Source organism: Engystomops pustulosus, chromosome 11 (assembly GCF_040894005.1).
Source record: "Engystomops pustulosus chromosome 11, aEngPut4.maternal, whole genome shotgun sequence".
Lineage (NCBI taxonomy): Eukaryota > Metazoa > Chordata > Amphibia > Anura > Leptodactylidae > Engystomops > Engystomops pustulosus.
In genome coordinates, this window is record NC_092421.1 from 85155844 (window position 1) to 85177345 (window position 21502).

Consider the following 21502-nt stretch of genomic DNA (forward strand, 5'->3'; position numbering starts at 1 on the left):
GCCTTGTATCAGCGGCTCAGGCTGGTGGTGGTGGTGTCATGGATCCATCCTGCCTTGTATCAGCGGGTCAGGCTGGTGGTGGTGGTGTCATGGATCCATCCTGCCTTGTATCAGCGGCTCAGGCTGGTGGTGGTGTCATGGATCCATCCTGCCTTGTATCAGCGGGTCAGGCTGGTGCTGGTGGTGTCATGGATCCATCCTGCCTTGTATCAGCGGGTCAGGCTGGTGGTGGTGGTGTCATGGATCCATCCTGCCTTGTATCAGCGGCTCAGGCTGGTGGTGGTGGTGTCATGGATCCATCCTGCCTTGTATCGGCGGGTCAGGCTGGTGGTGGTGGTGTCATGGATCCATCCTGCCTTGTATCAGCGGCTCAGGCTGGTGCTGGTGGTGTCATGGTGTCTTTGGGCCCCTTGGTACAACGCCACAGCCTACCTGAGTATTGTTGCTGCCCATGTCCATCCCTTTATGAGCACAATGTCCCCTGTAACATCTGATGGCTACTTTCAGCAGGATAATGCGCCATGTCATAAAGCTGGAAGCATCTCAGACTGGTTTCTTGAACATGACAATGAGGTCACTGGACACAAATGGCTCCACAGTCACCAGATCTCAATCCAATAGAGCATCTTTGGGATGTGGTGGAACGGGAGATTCGCATCATGGATGTGCAGCCGACAAATCTGCGGCAACTGTGTGATGCCATCATGTCACTATGGAGCAAAATCTCTGAGGAGCTTCCAGCACCTTGTTGTATCTATGCCACGAAGAATTGAGGCAGTTCTGAAGGCAAAAGGGGGTCCAACCCGTTACCAGCATGGTGCACCTAATAAAGTGGCCGGTGAGTGTATATGGTGGTGGTGATGTCCTACTGGGGGTCTCTATGGTGTTGGTGATGTCCTACTGGGGGTCTCTATGGTGGTGATGATGTCCTACTGGGGGTCTCTATTGTGGTGGTGATGTCCTACTGGGGGTCTCTATTGTGGTGGTGATGTCCTACTGGGGGTCTCTATGGTGTTGGTGATGTCCTACTGGGGGTCTCTATGGTGGTGATGATGTCCTACTGGGGGTCTCTATTGTGGTGGTGATGTCCTACTGGGGGTCTCTATTGTGGTGGTGATGTCCTACTGGGGGTCTCTATGGTGGTGGTGATGTCCTTTTGGAGGTCCCTACAGTGGTGGTGATGTCCTACTGGAGGTCTCTAGGGTGGGGTGGTAATGATGTCCTACTGGAGATCCCTATGGAGGTGGTAATGTCCTACTAGAGGTGTCTATAGTGGTAATGATGTCCTAGTGGAGGTCCCTATGGTGGTGGTGATGTCCTACTGAAGGTCTCTGTGTTTGTGGTGATGTCCTACTAGAGGTCTTTGTGGTAGTGGGATGATCTACTGGAGGTCTCTATAGTGGTGGTGATGTCCTATTGGTGGTCCCAATGGTGGTAATGACGTCCTACTGGAGGTTTCTATAGTGGTGGTGATGTCCTACTGGGGGTCTATATAGGTGGTGGTGATGTCTTACTGGGGGTCTATATAGGTGGTGGTGATGTCTTACTGGGGGTCTATATAGGTGGTGGTGATGTCTTACTGGGGGTCTATATAGGTGGTGGTGATGTCCTACTGGAGGAGTCTATAGTGGTGGTGATGTCCAATAGGAGGTCCCTATGGTAGTGGTGATGTCCTACTGGGGGTCTATATAGGTGGTGGTGATTTCCTTCTGGATGTCTCTGTGGTGGTGGTGATGTCCAATAGGAGGTCCCTATGGTGGTGATGTCCTACTGTAGGTTCCTATGGTAGTGGTGATGTCCTACTGGAGGTCTCTATGGTGATGGTGATTTCCTTCTGGATGTCTCTGTGGTGATGGTGATGTCCTACTGTAGGTCCCTATGGTGGTGGTGATGTCCTACTGTAGGTCCCTATGGTGGTGGTGATGTCCTACTGTAGGTCCCTATGGTAGTGGTGATGTCCTACTGTAGGTTCCTATGGTAGTGGTGATGTCCTACTGGAGGTCTCTATGGTGATGGTGATTTCCTTCTGGATGTCTCTGTGGTGATGGTGATGTCCTACTGTAGGTCCCTATGGTGGTGGTGATGTCCTACTGTAGGTCCCTATGGTAGTGGTGATGTCCTACTGTAGGTCCCTATGGTGGTGGTGATGTCCTACTGTAGGTCCCTATGGTAGTGGTGATGTCCTACTGTAGGTCCCTATGGTGGTGGTGATGTCCTACTGTAGGTCCCTATGGTGGTGGTGATGTCCTACTGTAGGTCCCTATGGTGGTGGTGATGTCCTACTGTAGGTGCCTATGGTGGTGGTGATGTCCTACTGTAGGTGCCTATGGTGGTGGTGATGTCCTACTGTAGGTCCCTATGGTGGTGGTGATTTCCTTCTGGATGTCTCTATGGTGATGGTGATGTCCTACTGTAGGTCCCTATGGTGATGGTGATGTCCTACTGTAGGTCCCTATGGTAGTGGTGATGTCCTACTGTAGGTCCCTATGGTGGTGGTGATGTCCTTTTTGCGGTTTCTGTCTTGGTAATGATGTCCTACTGTAGGTCCCTATGGTGGTGGTGATGTCCTACTGGAGGTCTTTACAGTAGTGATGATATCCATTGACCACAATGTTAGAGGGAACCTGTCAGTTTATCTATCCCACACTAACTAAACGCAGCTTTGAAAACTGCTGCTTATTTTTCCCTAAAATCAGTGTTAGTAAAAGTAATCCTAAAATTATGGCATTAAAAAAATCAGCTCAACCGGTAAAAAACAAGCCCTAAACGAGCAGTTTAAAGGAGTTCTCCAGGATTTACCCCCTGACTCCATAGCGGGATCCCCCTTTAAACAGCCCTGAGTCTCTAAACCAGACAATCGCCGTTCACTTTCTATTTGGTAAGAAAAAAAAAATGTTATTGGGGGGGGGGGGGGGGGGGGCTTGATCCGACAATAAATCTGATATCGGTGATGACTCAGCCGCTCGGATGATTCCAGGAAGATTCTCACTTTTTCTCGCAGTTTGTTTTGCATTCTCTCCCTGAACAAAAGGCAATCGCTGTCACACGAGGAATTGTATTGTGTCCCCGGTGAATGAGATTCATTCTGCAGGGAAAAGCCTGCACTGGATCCACCGCCGGACACACGGAGCCGCCGGGACGTCTCACTGCTAGAGTCTGCAGTTTGCAGAGTAGACTTTGCTCATCCTATGATTTTCCATGAAGAAATCAGTCGCAGAAAAGTTTTGAGCATAGCAGGAGGAGACGTCCGTAGCAGCCAATCACATCGCAGATGTGGGGATTGTCCCTGCGCGGGCAGATTCTTGTCTTTATTATACAGAATACTCAGAATACTGTTAGTCCTATTCTCCTTTGTACAAATCTATTTATACAATTTTCACTTCTTGTAAGCACCAGTGGGGGGCGCTGTGGAGTCAACTGCATACATTGTAACTAATAATAAATCTACACTAAACATAGAAAAGTAAACATTGGCCCAGATTTGTCAGTAGCAGTGTGGGGTGTACTATGTGCGGTGTGTAGGGTAGTATGTGCGGTGTGTACTATGTGCAGGGGGTGTACTATGTGCAGCGTGTACTATGTGCAGGGGGTGTGTACTATGTGCGGTGTGTACTATGTGCGGTGTGTACTCTGTGGTGTATACTATGTTCTGTGTGTACTATATGCAGGGTGTGTACTTTGTGCAGTGTGTACTATGTGCAGGGTGTATACTTTGTGCAGTGTGTACTACGTGCAGTGTGTACTATGTGCAGGGTGTGCTATGTGCAGTATGTACTATGTGTAGGGTGTGTACTATGTGCAGGGTGTGTACTATGTGCAGTGTCCTGTGTACTATGTGCAGTGTGTACTATGTGCAGTGTGTACTATGTGCAGTGTGTACTATGTGCAGGGTGTGCTATGTGCAGTATGTACTATGTGTAGGGTGTGTACTATGTGCAGGGTGTGTACTATGTGCAGTGTCCTGTGTACTATGTGCAGTGTGTACTATGTGCAGTGTGTACTATGTGCAGGGTGTGTTCTATGTGCAGGGTGTGCACAATGTGCAGTATGTACTATGTGCAGTGTGTGTACTATGTGTAGTGTGTACTATGTGCAGTGTGTACTATGTGCAGGGTGTGTACAATGTGCAGTATGTACTATGTGCAGTGTGTGTACTATGTGTAGTGTGTACTATGTGTAGGGTGTGTACTATGTGCGGTGTGTACTATGGGGGTGTGTATAATTACTGGCGATGGGTCTTCCTCTATCTGGCGCCCCCTGCACTGCTCTGGAAGTGTCACCAACTTTTTTTGGTGAACCTATAACATAGAGCGCACAATTCTGTAATAAATGTAGGGTACGGTCCAAATCGGCACAGGAACGCCCATTTATGTGCAGAATATTGCGGTGCGGCAGACACAGTGCAGCAGCAACACAAAACTGGCACAAACACTTTATAAACACATGTGCAGCAGTTCACTGGTTCTTTTCAGTGTAAAGTCAGACAGAAAACTGGCGCAAACGCTTCAATAAATGGGGCAAATAGAGTCTCTTGCAGAAAGGGACTCCGCATATATAGGGCAGCACGGTGGATGAGTGTGTAGCACTTCTGCCTTGCAGCGCTGGAGTCCTGGGTTCAAATCCCACCCAGGTCAACATCTGCACAGAGTTTGTATGTTCTCTCCATGTTTGTGTGGGGGTCCTCCAGGTCCTCCAGTTTCCTCCCACACTCCAAAAACATACTGGTAGGTAAATTAGTTTGTGAGTTCCATGGGGACAGGGACCAATTTGACATGCCTTGTGCAGCGCTGCGTAATCTGTGTGCACTATATAAATGGAGATTGTTTAAAGACAAGATCATAGATCACTACTAGTTGAACGTGCACTATATAAATAAAGATTTATTATTATTATTATATATGACTATTATTCAGGGATCCTGGACACTGTGGTCGGTCTGTGAAAGAGGACACCGCCACCACTACAGTCCATTTTAGCCCTTACACTGAGATGCAATACCCAACACAACCTATGAGCTGGAGTGGCGCTGTTTTTCCAATCTCATATAATATCATCCAACAATCTGAAGCGGATGTGGGCAGCACAGATGTCCAGCGCTGGGAATATCAGCCTGGATTTATTATCCCGGGGGAAGTCCTTGGCTGCAGCTTCTCCGCACCCTGCAGTCCACATGCTCAGTCCTTCCAAGGAGGAGGGGGACACTTCTTTGATGTGGGGTCGTGTACAGTTCAATATAGACCTCAGATGCTGCAGAACATCTTCTTAAAAGTATATTGCGAGTTACAGATGATGACTTGCTGATACAAATGTTACAATCAGCGCCATTCCTAAGGGCAGATTCCCACTTGCATTTTTGTCTAGTTTTTAATCGCAACCAAAACGCACCATATGCGTTTTGGATGCGTTTAAAAACGTGACAAAAATTCCACATGGGAATCTGCCCTTTAATGGGTCTCCTTGTACCCCTGAACACGTGTAGCGCTCTGCGGCTTTTCCATTGACATCTATTGGATTGCTAAAGACACAACTATTGGGAGTCTGACGTAATAACGGATACACGAATGGACGCCCCATTAATTTGGGGGTTAAAGCGACTTCAGTTCTCATGATCTTTCATGTCTATTATATATTGACATAAAGGCCACTTCCTGCTCTTGCCAAAACTTTAATTCCTACCTAATACGATAATATACGTACATTTCTCTTTATACTTCAGAAAGAGGTTCTGCAGCAGCAAGGGCTATTATTTGCCACAAAACTCTTTGGTGGCTTGTAATATTCTTATCATTTACCGTAGTGTGTATGTTATGACGTATATTATAATATACAGACTATCCTAATATTCTCCCCCCAGTCCAGACCACCCTGACGTGTGCAGGGAGCGCAGCGCTGTGCAGCAGCCAGGCTGGGAGGGGAGCGCAGTGCTGTGCAGCAGCCAGGCAGGGGGTGGATGAGCCCAGGCTGGGAGGGGAGCGCTGTGGGAGGGGGGCAGTCTCATGACTCTCCAGGCGGGGCTCATTCTGGCCAGACTGACTTGTTGGAGCCTCCACTAAGGAAAGAAAGTGACAGGCTGCCAGGGGGAAGGACGTGCTGACACCGGGGAGCAGGTATGGAGACCCCCTCTAAGAGGCAGGGGGACCCCAGGGCAGGGGAAGGAGCTGGGGGGCTCAGCAGGGAGGAGGGAGAGCTCTTGTCTGCAAGGTGGTGGAGACACAGGATACAAGTGTGCAAGGAGCTACAGATGTAGCAGAGCTGAGTCTGTACTTTAACTCTTGCAGTTCCATATGTAAATGTATAAATATCCGCAGTCCTATGTAAAGCCAAGACAGGCGCAAACGCTGGTAACAGAGTCGGCTCTGCTACATGTATATTGTAGTCCCGGGAAGCCTCTCCCTCCCTGTGTGTAGTGTGTTGTTACTCTGCTCCCAGCAGGTTCTCATCATCTGATGTAATAATATTGCTGGGTCTGATATAAATATTATTGTTATTATTATTCATTATTATTGCTGATATTTTATTTACTCTTTCCATGTTATGATTTATTATTATTTTGATTATGACTTATATATTTCTGAAACTTTGTATTGCTTGGTGTCAGATGTAATAACTCATCGGCCGGGGGGCATAGCTATGGGGGACGCAGAGGTCACACCTGGACCCCGAGGGCCACACTGTCACATAATGAGCCGCCAGTAATATAAATGGCTCTTAGTAGGGGGTCGGCCATGTTACTAATTTTGCACTTGGTTTTACATTCCGGGCGCGTTCACACGATGCGTTGCAATTTTTGTTGCGTTTTTGACACATCTGGAATGCGTGTGTTTGTGGCCTTGCTGCCTCTACGTTGCGTTTTTGCCTTTGCATTGTGTTTTGTAAAAGGACACAAACTTCTAGTTGCTTTGCGTTGCGTTTTGTGATGCGTGTTTACATTTGCGTTTTTCGGGGAAGCAGTTTCCCTTAACTTTTTAATCAAAGTCCAAACTTTTGTGCGTTTTTATAAGGGTGCAGGAGACGATCGCTTTCATCTGATTAGGATAATAAGACGCATTTGCAAACTGGTCTTTTGCTGTGTCAAAAACGCAACAAAAAAATTAAACACATTGTGTGAACGCGCCCTCGTTCGTTGTGTGAACGCGTCACAGCGTTCACGTTTTTGAATGCGTTTTTGCATTTTGAAAGACGCTGCCTAGTTTTTTACTCAAAATGACATGCAGTTTAATGGTAATGAACCCGGCAGCGTCTAAAACGCATCCAAAAATGTTTCCAGAGAGAAGCATCAGAAAACGCAGTAAAAACCGCCATGTGTGAATGCAACCCAACCCCTTGTCCACACCCTTGCTGTTTCCGGTAATAACTTGTATCATGTCTTGGTATTTTGGGTTTTTATAAGGTGATGACGGCCTGTGCTGCATTATCTTTCATGCAGTTTTTTACATAGAACAGATTGGACCTTGTAGGTAGCTTCCCCTGCTGCGGATTCTGTGCGGATGTGCAGTGTGATACAGTAGGATAATATTGTAGCGTGTAGGATTTATGACAATCACATACATTGCAGAAAAAATCTGCACTAATTTGAAATATTGTAGAGAGCCCAGAGCACAGCAGTGTGAGGGCGCAGCACCAGTACAATCCCAGTACAATACAAAGGTCTGATTACACATTTCTCCAGGGACAATATGTATCACTGGCTGCAGAGAGGACAGAGCACAGCAGTGTGAGGGCACAGCACCAGTACAATCCTGGAATATAATTAGAATACAAAGGTCTGATAACACATCTCTCCAGGGACAATACATAACACTGGCTGCAGAGAGCACAGAGCACAGCAGTGTGAGGGTGCAGCACCAGTACAATACAAAGGTCTGATTACACATCTCTCCAAGGACAATACATAACACTGGCTGCAGAGAGCACAGAGCACAGCAGTGTGAGGTCTGATTACACATCTCTCCAAGGACAATACATAACACTGGATGCAGAGAGAACAGAGCACAGCAGTGTGAGGTGTGCTTACACATCTCTCCAGGGACAGTACATAACACTGGGTGCAGAGAGCACAGAGCACAGCAGTGTGAGGTCTGATTACACATCTCTCCAGGGACAATACATAACACTGGCTGCAGAGAGCACAGAGCACAGCAGTGTTATGTATGATAACACATCTCTTTAGGGACAATACATAACACTGGCTGCAGAGAGCACAGAGCACAGCAGTGTTATGTATGATAACAAATCTCTCCAGGGACAATACATAACACTGGCTGCAGAGAGCACAGAGCACAGGGACAATACATAACACTGGCTGCACAGATCACAGAGCACAGCAGTGTGAGGTCTGATTACACCTCTCTCCAGGGACAATACATAACACTGGCTGCAGAGAGCACAGAGCACAGCAGTGTGAGGTCTGATTACACATCTCTCCAGGGACAATCTATAACACTGGCTGCAGAGAGCACAGAGCACAGCAGTGTGAGGTCTGATTACACATCTCTCCAGGGACAGTACATAACACTGGCTGCAGAGAGCACAGAGCACAGCAGTGTGAGGTCTGATTACACCTCTCTCCAGGGACAATACATAACTGGCTGCAGAGAGCACAGAGCACAGCAGTGTGAGGTCTGATTACACCTCTCTCCAGGGACAATACATAGCACTGGCTGCAGTCCCCACGTGTTGCATTAGGTCATCTTGGTGGCGGTCCTGCAGTTGTTGTAGCATAGCTCGGGCCTGGTCGCTTGTCTTCTATCACTCAGATGAACTATTGCGGCCTCCACAACAGGGAGATAAGTTGTAAGACCTGAAATACACAAATGTGTCCAGAACCGTCGGCCCGGACCGATCCTGCAGGATTCCTGCGCAGCTCTGACTCTTCAGGCATCTCAGATTGTTTATAGACTGACACGTCAGGTAAGGAATTCAGTCTATGTACAGAGTGTATATATATATACAGTGTATACACAGAGACCTGTCACATTATTCCCCAGGAGGACGTAATAATATATAATAATATGGCGGCTCTGTATCACTCAGGGATAAGGAGACATCAAGCTATGGACAGAGGGTCCGTCTTTGTCTCTTATTGGAGCCCCCAACTGGACTGGTGCAAGTAGGGGGCAAGTGTGGAACCAGAGCCCCTATATATCAGAATTTCTCAAATGCTTGAAGAGTATTCTAAGTCTCCAAAGGGGATTTGCTAAGTTTTATGTCTATATCTGGTCATGAGGGGGGTCTGCCTGATCACATGAATAGGGGTCCTGTTCATACTAATTGATGGAGTGATATGTGTCCTGCCACTCCATTCAATACTATGGGAGTGTGGGACATTGCTGATCACTGCGCTCAGGTACCTCCTGCACTCTTCCTTAATATCTATGTGAGTGGCAGAGATACCCAATCGCTGTGCTCTGCAATAACTAACATAGTACTGATAGACCTGCTCGTCCTGCCTCCCCACCCTGTACTGAGAACAAGACCCCCCAGGGGGTCCTGTTGTCTTGATTGGTTGAGCTCTGAGCAGTAAAACCCTCGCCTGTCCTGTGCAAGGCAATAACACATAAACTTGGTAAAAACCCCTATAAGATGCAAGGATACATTTTTTAGGACCCTAACACCTTCCTCCCTCCCTTTTCCATATATCCAGCCTATCCTTACCAACCAGCTCTAACCTTACAGGATATCCTATGCGGGATATTGGACTTTAAGGGGTTTTCCAGAAAGGTTTTCGGGTATAAAACAACATATAACTTACAACATAGATTAGTTGACATCACAATAAGAACATGCTGGCCCTTTAAAAAAAATAATTTGCAGGATTTTTTTTAGACTAAGAATGTATACAAAAAAAATGTGCTGAAAACCCAAACTCGGCTTATACTCCAGTAAAAAAAATATATATCAAAACTCACCTTTCCAGCTTCCCCCCCTGCTGGCTATATACTGGGGCAGGGGGCTGGCTATATACTGGGGCAGGGGGCTGGCTATATACTGGGGCAGGGGGCTGGCTATATACTGGGGCAGGGGGCTGGCTATATACTGGGGCAGGGGGCTGGCTATATACTGGGGCAGGGGGCTGGCTATATACAGGGGACAGGGGGCTGGCTATATACTGGGGCAGGGGGCTGGCTATATACTGGGGCAGGGGGCTGGCTATATACTGGGGCAGGGGGCTGGCTATATACTGGGGCAGGGGGCTGGCTCTATACTGGGGGATATGGGTTGGCAGGCTATATACTGGGGGGCAGGTGCTGGCTATATACTATGGGGCAGGGTCCGGCAGGCTATATACTGAGGAGGCTGTGACAAATGCATTTCCCACCCTCGACTTATACTCGAGTCAATATATTTTCCCAGTTTTTTGGTGGTAAAATTAGGGGCCTCAGCTTATACTTGGGTCGGCTTATACTCAAGTATATACGGTAAGTTAAAGATTTATGAAGCCTTATGAAGATTGCGCCCAATGTATATGCATAGCCGCAATCTTCGTAGCGCTGCACAAAGCTCGTCAGGTAGCAGGTGACATAAGACACATCCGAGAGGAGGATTTACAGGAGTGTTGGTGAAGCCGGGATTATCATCCCTGGGGATTTTCTGTGCGTTGCGAGTCTCCCTCTCCTGTAGAAGGTGCTCCCCCTCCTCAGGACCGGCGCGGCCATCTACTACGTCCGTTACTAAAATAGCCTGATCCTATCTGTGAGATAATCTCATCCCGGCCGAGCTCCAGCCTGAGAACACCTCATCTGTGCCTTGTGTTTAGGCAATTTATAGCCGGACATTTTTGGTTTTAACAAGTAATTTCTGTAATTTTACAAGAAAATTCCAAGTTATTATAGGGAGAAAGTGTCTCTCACTCCGGAGGATGTGTCCTGTCCTACAAACAACCCCCTGCAAAGTGTGAACATGTAATACATAAAGGGCACCTGTCACCAGGAATGTAATTTTGAGCTGGTGACAGGTTCCAATAGCCTCTGCTGATTTTAAATATTCCTTTGTCAGCATTCTGAATCATTTCAGGACTTTATATCAGTTTAATTCCCATTACCTGGTTCCCTGCCAGCAGCATGTGGTGAGGAAGGGGAGCAGCAGCTCGTGCCTGGGTCTCCTCCGGCCTGCGGGTGCCCGTGTCTCCTCCGGCCTGCGGGTGCCCGTGTCTCCTCCGGCCTGCGGGTGCCCGTGTCTCCTCCGGCCTGCGGGTGCCCGTGTCTCCTCCGGCCTGCGGGTGCCCGTGTCTCCTCCGGCCTGCGGGTGCCCGTGTCTCCTCCGGCCTGCGGGTGCCCGTGTCTCCTCCGGCCTGCGGGTGCCCGTGTCTCCTCCGGCCTGCGGGTGCCCGTGTCTCCTCCGGCCTGCGGGTGGAAGCTACAGCAGGGAGGGGCTCTGAAAACTTCCCCTAGTGCCTTTCCGGCTCATTAACGAAATTTTAAAAGTTGATTTTAGAGGGAAGCAGGCCATTTCATAGATAAAAAGTATAAGAAGATTACCATAGTTACGGTGCCTGGAGTAAGTGTCCCTGGTTTATCATGATGGATTTTGATGTTAGATTTCCTTTTAACAAATGAGTAGTAAATCAGGGCCACTATCTTGTACAGATTGTTATGTGTCAGCATTGCGGCAGGGGTTAAAAAAAAATGTAATTTTTGATAATTATCCTCATCTGGGAAATCTTGTGCACGCACCATGTGTATTATGGTTTAGCGCATACGTGTACGGTGCACGTGTTGTATGGTGAACCTGTGGTGCACCTATAGGTGATAACATTACATGGCCCATCCGTGAGAACGCTGTGATCCCCGGAGCACTGACCGGGAGACTTCTCTATGACTTTATGATGACCTTGGTCAGTCCATTGAATTTCCATGCACTGACCAGATTCTACAGACCGCCCACGATGCAGAGGACGTGACTCCTAGCATCACAGTGATAGATGCAAGGAGTCCCTAACTGTAAGCATGATTTTGGGGCCAAATGATTGTTTAAAAAAAAAAAAAACCTTCCCGTTGGTTGAAACCTTTAAAAATCTGTCTCTGAAGCCAATAATATATCAGGTAACCTGGTGCGGCGCCGGAGGGTGTGGAGCACAATATAGAGAACACAAAAGAAAGAATCCAATTACTGATAATGTGCTCAGCAATCACTGATGTAGAAAAGTCTCCAGAATGGGTGAGAAGTCGCAGTAAGGAGGTAAAAGCCTTAGACAAAAAATTACCCTGGTTCCTATAGGTTTCATATGGTTGGTACGTAGCAGCCGGTATGTAAGGAGATCTTTTTAGGACACCTGGATGCTCCAGTGTTGGATGGGAACACCAGAGGATTCTGCATTGGGTCCAGGGTCTGATCTAATACTGGACCCCAGTAAAATACAACCAATTTTGTAGTCTATTGTGGTCAATGGGGATGATGATAGGTGCCCCCAGAATAATTCTATGTGATCAGCATAAGGAAACCCAGTCCAATACCAGTGGTACGGAACCTCCCATGATGAGGCGGACTAGAGAACCAGCAAGTTCCTCTCCTGAAAGATGTGGTCCATACAAGGATTTCACCCATTCAGTGTCCTGGCATTGGAGAAGGTGAAACTGGTAAACATTTTGGGGCACATTTAGTTACCCGTCCCGTTGACGCCGCCGATCCGGAATGTCCAACGAGGATTCAGAGCTGCCGCGATTCACTAAGATCGTGCTCCCCCAATATCCTGCATGTGTGGCTTCCCCCGATCAGGTCCCCGGAGTTCACCTTCTTCTTCCTGGTGCATGTAAATGCATTGTCCGTGTATAATGCGCTGTGCGGGGAGTCACTAAGATCGTGCGCCCGATATCCTGCATGTGTCGCTTCCCCGCTCAGGTCCCCGGAGTTCACCTTCTTCTACCTGGTGCATGTAAGTGCATTGTCCGTGTATAATGCGCTGTGCGGGGAGTCACTAAGATCCTGCGTCCGATATCCTGCATGTGTCGCTTCCCTGCTCAGGTCCCCGGAGTTCACCTTCTTCTTCCTGGTGCATGTAAGTGCATTGTCCGTGTATAATGCGCTGTGCGGGGAGTCACTAAGATCCTGCGCCTGATATCCTGCATGTGTCGCTTCCCTGCTCAGGTCCCCGGAGTTCACCTTCTTCTTCCTGGTGCATGTAAGTGCATTGTCCGTGTATAATGCGCTGTGCGGGGAGTCACTAAGATCCTGCGCCTGATATCCTGCATGTGTCACTTCCCCGCTCAGGTCCCCGGAGTTCACCTTCTTCTTCCTGGTGCATGTAAGTGCTTGATCTTGCGACACAATTTGGTTTATTAAATTCCGCGGTTTGTCCGACGTCCAGGCCCCCCCGATTTGTGTCACATGCAAGCCGGCGCTGATGCTCCACAATCCGATCGCGTGTGGCAAAAACCTGTGGCAAAGCGGAAAACCCGACGGAAATGCGTCCGCCCTACCCTTAGTAAATGTGTCCCAAAAAAATCCTCTATTAGAGGAGACAACCCATTTAAAGGGGGATTCTGAGACGCTGAACTATGACAAGGGGGCGGGGACATAAATACATATACATCACACCTAAGCGGCTTCCTATAGAGGAAAACTGTGGTCCTGTATGCAGATTAGGTCCCAGGTGTCCCATGGGCGCTCTCAAGCCCGACAAGTGCTCCAATCCCTGTGAATAAATCCATAGCGTCACGTATGGACCAGTGGCTTGGCATCCTGCAGTCCGTATGTTTATCACATGTTTATGGCTCTTGTAGGAAACCGTGAGACCTATAGTTTAGTTTATATGGTTCAAAAAAGACACATGTTCAGCCAAGGAAGGGAAGGAATTGGATGAGGAAGCCGTTATTAGGTCTAAAAAGGCATCTAGACCCTTCTTGAAGCTCTCTGCTGTCCCTGCTGTGACCAGCACCTGAGCTCTCTGCTGTCCCTGCTGTGACCAGCCCCTGAGCTCTCTGCTGTCCCTGCTGTGACCAGCGCCTGAGCTCTCTGCTGTCCCTGCTGTGACCAGCGCCTGAGCTCTCTGCTGTCCCTGCTGTGACCAGCGCCTGAGCTCTCTGCTGTCCCTGCTGTGACCAGCCCCTGAGCTCTCTGCTGTCCCTGCTGTGACCAGCGCCTGAGCTCTCTGCTGTCCCTGCTGTGACCAGCGCCTGAGCTCTCTGCTGTCCCTGCTGTGACCAGCGCCTGAGCCCTCTGCTGTCCCTGATGTGACCAGCGCCTGAGCTCTCTGCTGTCCCTGATGTGACCAGCGCCTGAGCTCTCTGCTGTCCCTGCTGTGACCTGAGCCTGAGCTCTCTGCTGTCCCTGCTGTGACCAGCGCCTGAGCTCTCTGCTGTCCCTGCTGTGACCAGCTCCTGAGCTCTCTGCTGTCCCTGCTGTGACCAGCGCCTGAGCTCTCTGCTGTCCCTGCTGTGACCAGCGCCTGAGCTCTCTGCTGTCCCTGCTGTGACCAGCGCCTGAGCTCTCTGCTGTGACCAGCGCCTGAGCTCTCTGCTGTCCCTGCTGTGACCAGCGCCTGAGCTCTCTGCTGTCCCTGCTGTGACCAGGGCCTGAGCTCTCTGCTGTCCCTGCTGTGACCAGCGCCTGAGCTCTCTGCTGTCCCTGCTGTGACCAGCGCCTGAGCTCTCTGCTGTCCCTGCTGTGACCAGCACCTGAGCTCTCTGCTGTCCCTGCTGTGACCAGCGCCTGAGCTCTCTGCTGTCCCTGCTGTGACCAGCGCCTGAGCTCTCTGCTGTCCCTGCTGTGACCAGCGCCTGAGCTCTCTGCTGTCCCTGCTGTGACCAGCGCCTGAGCTCTCTGCTGTCCCTGCTGTGACCAGCGCCTGAGCTCTCTGCTGTCCCTGCTGTGACCAGCCCCTGAGCTCTCTGCTGTCCCTGCTGTGACCAGCGCCTGAGCTCTCTGCTGTCCCTGCTGTGACCAGCGCCTGAGCTCTCTGCTGTCCCTGCTGTGACCAGCGCCTGAGCTCTCTGCTGTCCCTGCTGTGACCAGCCCCTGAGCTCTCTGCTGTCCCTGCTGTGACCAGCGCCTGAGCTCTCTGCTGTCCCTGCTGTGACCAGCTCCTGAGCTCTCTGCTGTCCCTGCTGTGACCAGCGCCTGAGCTCTCTGCTGTCCCTGCTGTGACCAGCGCCTGAGCTCTCTGCTGTCCCTGCTGTGACCAGCGCCTGAGCTCCCTGCTGTCCCTGCTGTGACCAGCGCCTGAGCTCTCTGCTGTCCCTGCTGTGACCAGCGCCTGAGCTCCCTGCTGTCCCTGCTGTGACCAGCGCCTGAGCTCTCTGCTGTCCCTGCTGTGACCAGCCCCTGAGCTCTCTGCTGTCCCTGCTGTGACCAGCACCTGAGCTCTCTGCTGTCCCTGCTGTGACCAGCACCTGAGCTAGGCTATTCCACTGACAGTTCTCTTAGTAAATAATCCCTGTCGCCTATAGGGATATCCTTTAGATTACGTAAAATCTATCCCAGGTCACAGCAGTGGCCCCTCTACATGACGGCGATGGGGACCGGTTGGATGGCTGCAGCATCAGATTCTCATCTTAGTCACTCGTTAATATGCAAATCTGTCTAATTATCTAGTTACTTAATGTCATTTAATTATACCCGGGGATCGGCTCGTCGTGTATTTCCTGTAAATTGCTTTTCTCGCTGGTTGTGCAATGCTCTGCAGATTTCTGCACTCTGGATCTTTGCACAGTTTGCTTTATTCGGTCACTTTCCTCGTCCCGCGATGATGTCATGACCCCGCGGCTGAGCCTCATCTATATTAAGGGGATTGAGAGCTTTTTCTCGTTTTGGCACTGACTGTGTCCTTTGTGCCTCCGTCTGGACATCCTCATTTTTGCAGCATGAACATCACATTATTGTCTTGCGTGGACTTTCCGGATGATATGCGCCATTCTTGTGATGTTACACGTGGGCCCATTGCTGTTCCCACTGGTTCTTGTAACTGGTGGCTCATTAATTCGGCTTTTGCGTTCAGTCTTGTAGGACTATTCATTACTACGAGGCTGCGGGGGCTTATTACGTTGTGTGTTGCCGTATTCATTGACTAGGAGAAGATTCCTTGTTTGTCGTCCGCAGAGGCTGATGGGTATTCTGGGACAATTACTTAATTATGTGCTAAGAAGACCCCAGAAATCATCCTGTAGTCCTGCTGATGATTTCACAACGGAGCCCATGGGGTTAGTAAGTGTCCGCTAGAAAATGTGTCATCAGAAGGTTTGACCCTTCACAACAAGAAGAAAGTATTGTCCCTGGAGAGATGTGTGACCATACCTATGTACCTTTGTGTATGTAGGACGGTGACATATGGATTAATATACCAGGAGTGCATCAGGGATTCGCCCTCACACTGCTGTGCTCTTAGCTCTCTGCAGTTACACACTCCACTGTTGGAGGCTCCTGGCTAAATATTACAGCAGTTACTCAGAGCATCAAAGAGGAACTTTGAAGCAGCTCACTGCACAGCACAGAGCACAGCAGTGTCGGCACACCCCACCCTACAGAAGCTTCTGGCTGTACATTCTGTGATGGACATATAAAATATTATGTGTTCTGTAGCACTAAACTACCACCCCCAATTTGCACCAAGATGGGGAACCTTTTATTCCAGGGACCTTCCGCGCTCACCCATCGCAGCGATAGTACGATGTAGATAATATGGAATTACTATTCATGTCATTGCCCATCATCTTGCTCTGGTGAGTTACATTGTGACTGTATCTCTGGATGTGACCCTTCCCCTCTCTTGCAGCAGTGACCCCACTTTTTTCATGGGGTTATCCTAATATTTGTGGGGGTGCTGCTATACGCAGGGTTTGCTCCATATGAGTAAGATTTTCTTTGTATTCTAACGTTTTCCTCTTGAACATCTGTTCCTCTGCAAATGTCTCCAGAAAACCTCTGTAATCCATTATATCATGTGACGAATAATGCAGAGTAACCCTTTATTGTTACCTTATTCCATATTCTGGCCCATGATATGGATGTAGGGATGATGCTCATTTTTGTAAAAAGTAACAACTATGGGGCAGATTTACTTACCCGGTCCGTTCGCGATCCAGCAGCGCGTTCTCTGCGGTGGATTCGGGTCCGGCTGGGATTCATTAAGGATTCCTCCGACGTCCACCAGGTGGCGCTGCTGCGCTGAAAAGCATCGGAATGCGCTCAAATTCACCGGCCTATCCTGGATGAAGGTAAGTGCAAGCTCCGCGACACTTTGGTTTTTTTTAAATGCGGCGGTTTCTCCGAATCCGTCGGGTTTTCGTTCGGCCACGCCCTCCCATTTCTGTCGCGTGCATACCAGCGCCGATGCGCCAAAATCCGATCGGGTGCGCCAAAAACCCGGTGCCATACAGGGGAAATCGGCGCAAATCGGAAATATTCGGGTAACACGTCGGTAAAACACGAATCGGACCCTTAGTAAATGACCCCCTATATGTCAGTAGTTGCACTGTGGCTCAGTGATTAGCACTTCTGCCTTGCAGCTCTGGGGTCCTGGGTTCTAGTACCATCCAGGTCTATATCTGCAAAGAGTTTGTATGTTCTCTCCGTGTTTGCGTCGGTTTCCTCTGGGTCCTCTGGGTTTCCTCCCACACTCCAAAACATACTGAGATTGTGAGCCCCATGTGGACAGGGAACGATCTGGCAAGCTTTGTGCAGCGCTGCGTAATCTGTAGGGGCTTTATAAATAAAGGAATTATTATTATTAGTTGTGACCTCTCCTCCAGCACTCTTCTTGGTTCTTCACGCTTCATTGCCCAGTAGGGGGCACCAGTGGACAGAAATCTCGGTTCTATCCTTAAAGGAAATCTATAAACTAAACATACTTTGAGAATGCTGTAGCTACACGGATGCAGAAACATATCTTGTTTAATTAGTGAGTTTAGTGGTTTTGTTGAAAAAAAACAATTATAAAATTCAGGAAAATGAGGCTCTGATGCTCCTGTGGCTGCCCCAGCGCTTCTCCCCACCCTAATTATGCACTTCTCCAGAGAATGAGGTAATCACTGTGCTGTGTCTGACAGGCAGAAGTAATCAATCGCTGCACCATCCCCCCAGCTGCTGTGTATGAGTCATCCAGCGCAGGTTGATTAGACCTGTCTGGACAGTTAAGGAAGCTCAATGTAACGTGTTTATGAACGGCAAGCAGCATGCAACTCAGCTTTCCCAAGGTCCTGAATATTATAATTGTTTTTTCAGCAAAACCACTCGGATCAGGGATTAAACAAGATATGTTTCTGCCACAGTGTAGCTACAGCATTCTCAAGGTATGTTTGGTTCATACTGCATCAAATCACATGATAGATTTCCTTTAAGAAATTATAAAGTATACATTTTGTTTGTCACCTTTTGCCTTTTTTAATCCCAGAATGTTGGAGGCGCCTCTGAAAAATACCTGCAGAAACTTGCAGACCATGACTCTTATCGACGCTTGGGCATAGCACGTATCTGACAAGTTGTATTGTGATGTCTGAAGCCATTGTTCTCCCCGGAGATAAGGGGCACCAGGCGTGCCTGGCAGCTGCCCATCTACCCTGTGACCCATTGTTATTGGAGTAGTCAGTAGTTTGTAAAGAAGCTAGAAAGAGGCGTCTGAGTATGTCTAAAGGGGGAGCACAGTATGACTTTTTATTTATAACAGCGCCACCACTGACTAGAGGTCATAGCTGGTATTACAACTCAGAACCATTTAATTCAAGAAAGCTGAGCTGCAATACTATGTACAACCCACGGACAAGCCCCTTAAGAAGAATAAGCTGGACCTTGCGTATGTGTGACGATTCCTCTGTGTTATATTCCAGGCTTGTCACATTGACTGTCAGTAATCCTGTTATCTGTGTAACTGCTGCTACTGTTCTGCTCTTATCAGCCCAAGTCTCTGCGATGTCTGACTTTATGGTCTGGCGCTTGACTTCCATCGGATCATCGCTGTAGGAAACCCAGAATGCATTGCAATGTATCATAAATGGAACTGTTTTGCAACTTTTTGGATGTTTTTTGCTAAAGTTTGCAACATATATTGCAACATTTTACACTTTTCGGAAAAGTGAGTGGGAAAGGCGGATGCAAACGTGGCAAAACAGTTAGATTTCAGCAGTGCCCTCCTCCTTAATAAATCTCCTCCTAAATGTATACATATATATATGAGAGAGATGTATACGGTATCTGGATTCTAGATTTCTGTATTCACACCTTTTATTTTCTGGTGCGTTTTTCTCCAAATAATTTTTTTCCCAGTAATCTGTGGTTTTGGAGAAAATTCAGTTGTATGTAAATTAGTTTTTTTTAGTACAATTGGGGGCGTGGCCACTTTTTCTAGTTTTTTTTTTTTCTTCCATTGGTACTTGGTGATTTCCCTTTGACCATAGATTGACTTCTTCTTTTGAAATAAGGTATATATATATATATATATATATATATATCTCACAGCCCCGCCCCCAGTGCATGGAGAAGCTCATTAGCATAAATAGAGAAATGGAATTTTCTTTTCATGGATAGAACAGGTTTGGGGCATAATGGGGTTGTCCAAACATTTTCAAGATGTTCTTATCCAGAGATGGGGGATCACAAGCTGAGTGGAGGGGGTCTCAAGTGATCACGAGTACAGGACCCCAGTGATCCCTAGAATGGGGATCCCGTTCTCACTAATGGGTGGATTGGGAGGACGAGCATGTGTCCTGCCGCTCTATTCAATTGTATGGGAGTAACGTAAATAGCTGAGCACAGCGCTCCAGTATCTCCGGCGCTCACGTAGACTGTGAATGAGAGTGCCAGAGATTTCCACTGCTCACGCACTATTGAATGGAGCAGGACACAAGCTCGACGATTAGTGAGAACAGCGCCCAATTCTCTGGATTATTGTGCGGTCCCAGCAATTGGACCCCAATCTTGTGGATAAGGGATAACTTGGAAAAGTTGGGACAACCCCTTGAATGTGTCCCAATAATTATTAAAAATTTCAGTAAATGAATGAATCGCAGTTCCTGAACTTATCATATGATCTTAACTTTCTAAGATACTAACAAAATGAAGATTCAGTGAGTGGTGAGCGGAGTTCTGCTTTGTCCAGACTCTGCGACTCCTGCGCTAAACTTCTGCTATAACGTTCACACTAATGAAAGGGAAGTGACCGGTCTATGGAGAGGAGGTCACATCTGGGGGTCACTGTGTGCGCTGTCCCTATCTGCACTACTTCTTGGCCTCTTTATTTCACCATGTGTAGGAATCTGTAGGACTTCAGATTGGTGGCCGAACCAGAACATAAAATTGATAGGTTGGGGGTCCGTGGGTCTGTACTAGCCCATAGAAGTTCATAGGTCACCAATGTGCATCAGCGCTCCACTGGCAGGCGGCTTGTGGTCAGACCCCCAGTGATACTGTGGATCATGTTTTACATTACCTTTATAGGACAATCCCTTTAAATGAGGAAAAATGGAGCCTGAATGATTGAGTTCTCTTAGATGCGGTCCGGTGGGCTTCCATTTGTATATCCGTTAATTAACTGAACACGAATGGAGGAAGAATATTTCCGATTTTTCAACCAATTCCCCCCCAAAACAAAAAGGACGAATGGTTTGAGGAGATATGGCTTCTTATTAATGGAGGGGCAAGATTTGTGGTCGTATCCAAGGGCAACCAAATATAAACCAGGACTGATAGAGACAGGTTGGAATTGTGTCTGGGAAATGCTGCATCTTTGTTAATAACAATGAGTTTGAGAATGTGATATTTTGTTATCCTGAGTTTATTTAAGGATCTTGTCTTTGTGGGAATATCCCTTTAAGGAGGTTAGTCTTATTGCCAAATTTAGTTTAATGTTGGCGTCTCTGGTGTCAATGCCAATGGTGGTCTAGTGGGGTGACACAGATACTAAAAGTTTGTGTCTATTGGTTTTTGCACCCCCTCTTTGGAAGTTGAATATTTTTGGGTTTCTACATTTATTCAGCGCAAACTTTGTGGACCTTAAAGGGGTTGGCCGAGATGTAATTTGATGGCTTTATGTCCATCTTCCGTTCACTTCTACGTGATTTGCTGACTTCTGCTGATCGCTGCCCCCCACCCCAATCATTTAGGAAAGGTCATCAATGTTAACTTTTGGAAAGCCCCTTTAATGCCCCTCGCCCAGCATGTGCCCAAGGACAAAGGGGTAATCACTACCTCTGCACTCACTGCAGCGATGCCCCCAATCACCCAGCTTTCCTGGATGATATGTCTCTTTGTGCAGCTATAGTTGGCATTCAGTAGATGCGTTGTGATCTGTGCCAACGAGGTCTGAAGTAATTGTTATTCTCTGCAAACCTGAAGATAAACGATGTGAGGGTCTGCGCCAAGGACAAGTTATGCCCGGCTCCTGGCAGTGCCCCCGGAGTATGGAGCAGACTGTAATAGATCTGATAGTAGGTAACTGGGCATCACATGTGCCAACACAAAAAAAGTGCCCACAATCCTGGGCCAACCCTGAGCATTGCACCCACCAGATGCTTCTAATGGGAGAATGAATCTAGCAGCATCAGCAATGGCACCGGGACTGGCAGCGCCACCCGCATCA

At 48.2% G+C, this 21502-nt stretch overlaps 1 protein-coding gene across 2 annotated transcripts in view; it reads left to right on the top strand.

Moving 5' to 3' along the window:
• The window catches only part of DNMBP (dynamin binding protein), a 105624-nt gene that overhangs the window by 3773 nt on the left and 80349 nt on the right, over nt 1-21502 (top strand). Inside the window, exon 1 of one of the 2 annotated variants that reach the window (XM_072130057.1) lies at nt 5978-6107. The exons of the other annotated variant lie outside the window; for it this stretch is intronic. The gene's annotated coding sequence lies outside the window, so the exon portion shown is untranslated. Of the gene's footprint in view, nt 1-5977; nt 6108-21502 lie in introns of those variants that run through there. 2 annotated transcript variants of the gene reach the window in all.